General features: G+C 38.3%; 1 long non-coding RNA gene across 1 annotated transcript; it reads left to right on the top strand.

Annotated features, from left to right (window-relative positions):
* The first annotated feature begins 1824 nt into the window (after nucleotides 1-1824).
* LOC126187585 (uncharacterized) lies at nucleotides 1825-2532 on the top strand. Its single transcript, XR_007537768.1, has 3 exons — nucleotides 1825-1928; nucleotides 2083-2193; nucleotides 2353-2532. It is a non-coding gene; the product is annotated as an uncharacterized LOC126187585 (long non-coding RNA).
* Nucleotides 2533-3186: the final 654 nt, after the last annotated feature.

Below are 3186 nucleotides of genomic sequence, written 5' to 3'. Positions count from 1 at the left end.
TGTAAAATAAAGTTTATACTCTTTGTCAATGCATCCCATATGTAACGAGAGTGTTGTAGATCGCTATGGAATACATATACTGAAGCCAGCTTTGTTGTAATTGTGAACAGCGGCGTCAGTGTGTACTCAGCCCTTTAGTATTTGGCAGATAGGTCTGTCACTACAACCACGATTTCTTGAAGGCATGCGGGCGTAACCGTTGTGGTAACTTAAGCCCATTTTTTTAATTCTGTGCGTCAAACCTTTTATATGCTTGCTCTGGCAAGATCAGGGCCACAAGACCCTGTTGTACCTAACTATCTGTGACTTAGTTTACGAGGAGCGTGAACTATAAAAATATCAAAATTCCAAATGTTGTAAGAAAGCTTTCCAATTTGATTCCGACTATTTTTCATACTGAGCTCGAAATCATGAGATACTGAGGACCAGAAAATCGTGCACGAGGATAAACAACATGTGAGTTACACTGAAAACTTTATCGTAATAATTTCTCCTCATATAAAAACCAATGACGGCTCACTTGGGTATCGGTAAACAAAACCGATAAACTTATGCAAAAATGGTATGAAAACCTAAAGATCACCATCCGCTCTTCCGCCAATAAATGTTCTCTGTCCTCTAATAGCTGTCATTCAAAACATGTGCAAGTCACCTCCCTCCCCGAAACTATCCATCCACCCTGTAACTATCCGCTCATCAAAGAGTTGCTTTAGTTAAGTACGAAGATTGGTGTGCTTCGGGTCATTTCCCTGTTGAATACAGCAGTTGCTGCATTCACAAGCTATTCACAGTGCACATTAATTACTCCTATAACTGTTTAGTACATGTAACCAACAACGGTATTAACATTTGTACCTCACCTTTCGTATCAAACTTCAATTACTTAACAGTTCCTGTCGCCGTAGCTTTTCTGCCTTAAGCCTTTTCCACTGACGAGTATGGTACAAATCCGCAACAATTGCAGTAGTAACTACCGCAGGGAAAAAAATCACAACACCGTATCTTCTCAAAAATTTTCCAGTGGTATTTAACATTTCAGAAGCCAACCTACAAAGTGTACTGAAAAGGTACAATAAATACTAAAACACTACTCACATCACACAAGTAGTATGTTTCCAAAAAAAAAGTCTTAATCCCAAACTTTAAAAATGGATGTCACGTCTTAATACAGCAATACAAACTATTAACACCCACCCACAATAGCACAGCACTAACTTTTAGTACAACCACCGTCTGAAATTTGATCGCTTTGCCAAAGATATTATTATATTAATATTGGCATCAGAGTCGCAAACACGGGAAAAGAAAACACAAAATCTTTCGCCAAAAAGAACTAGCAAGCACTAATCTTATTCGCTATCTCTCTCGCCATGTAAAGAATGCTGAAAAAACAAAAAATTAGTTATATAAAATTTACTGAAGCTCGATACTTGGAAGGTGAAACAACAGGTTCGTATGAGAAGTTCCCAGCGGGCTCGTGCGCATGCGCACAGCTGAATTCGCGTATGAGCAGTGCCTTTCTCCCGCTTCTGGCTACTTGAAGCGTGGCTGTTTGCTGTATGAGACTATGAGCTAGTGATGGGCTAAACTGCGATTTTCCGATATCAGTGATTTCTGTGAATGCTACTTCTCAGTATCTGTTATTCTTAACTAGGATTTGTCGCAGTTTAGAGTCGCAGTTAAGGAACCTAAGTCGCGTATCCCTCCGCCACTGCTATTTCTGTGATTTCTGCTACTTCCGCGATATCTGCGACTTCTGTGACTTCTGCGATTTCTGTGACTTCTGCTACTTCTGCGATTTCTGTGACTTCAGCTCAGCTACTTCTGCGATTTCTGTGACTCCTGCGATTTCTGCGACTTACCACCGTATGAAAAAGCTACATCTGTCCACACAGAAAATTGCATATCAACAAACCTGTCATTGGCAAGTATGTTTTACGTTTTTTCTTCCGTTGGCTTTAATTTTGTATAAAAGAAACAACTGTGAAAATATTAAAAGTGTAACTAATATGTAAGTAGCCGTACAGTACCGTAATAGTTCGTATTTAGAAAATGAATTCTAACATATTATTATGTTCACAGGTACCTGAACTACATTTCAGTCACTCAGTAAAGTGATAACTCAAAATATCATTGTCAACAGATCTGAAGAAATTGCCACTGCGTCTTTAGACCGTTTTCGTCAGACAAGAGGTTAGTTTCTAAGCGTTTCGATGGACTCAATTACTTCAGTGAGATCGTTCTTGCAAATGTGATATTCATTATAGCAAATATTAGCAATCTACTCTGTCAATTATATTGCTAGTAATTAATGACAGCAAAAATTGTTTAATAATCCTTGTGTTTTTGCAGAAACAGTTCTGACTCTGATTACTGGTTGCTGTACGTATCTATCCACATCAAGGCTGTTTTTGAGAGAGACTCGTGAAGATTCAAGACAGCTCTTAGAGGATTTGCAGTTTAAAATTGAAATAATTGTGAAATAAGTGTGTGAATGATTAAACCGTGTTTTATTGAAATTGTTGTGCGATTTTAAAGGAATAATAAATGTCAAATACAGTGAGTGAATAATAAAAATCTCATTTTCCACATGTTTAAGCCGTCCTATACCCATAATTCTCCGCCACTTACTTATTGGTAAACACTTGTTGGAGAGTGACATGCCGCCCCCCCCCCCCCCCTTTCTCCATAATCTTGGTGTGACACTGACCTATAACATATCCCGAAGTCTACAATATGCATTTTGAGGCTGTTGATATGAAAGTGGGAAGTACAGATCTTCCAGTTAAATCAGGAATAGTTTTAAGTGCATTACTTGAAAGTAACACAGGAAAAGCTTACTTATGTAGGTGGTAGTAGTCTCGGCAAAAAGTTCTTGTGTGTGAAGTTGCCATGTAGAACACCAGGTGTAAAACTTTTCTCCCGAGTCTTGAACTGTGTCGGAACAAAAGTGAGGCATTCATATGACTGTTTTCATTTCTCTACACTTATACAGATGTCTGAGTTCTGCTGTGTTAACATTGCAAAGTCCTGTAGGCATGTGGAGTATTAACCAAAACTGTCATATTGGAAGCAGAATCAAACACATTTGTTACGTTACTTGATATTTTCAGGAGAAAAAGGCAATGTTGCTTCTTATTAATATAATACATTCAGAGTCACAGCAGTATTTGACCAACCATAACT

This window comes from Schistocerca cancellata, chromosome 5 (genome assembly GCF_023864275.1).
Source record: "Schistocerca cancellata isolate TAMUIC-IGC-003103 chromosome 5, iqSchCanc2.1, whole genome shotgun sequence".
Taxonomy (NCBI): Eukaryota; Metazoa; Arthropoda; class Insecta; order Orthoptera; family Acrididae; genus Schistocerca; species Schistocerca cancellata.
The sequence above is the reverse complement of the archived record's forward strand: the minus strand, read 5'-3'. Positions and strand labels throughout refer to the sequence as shown.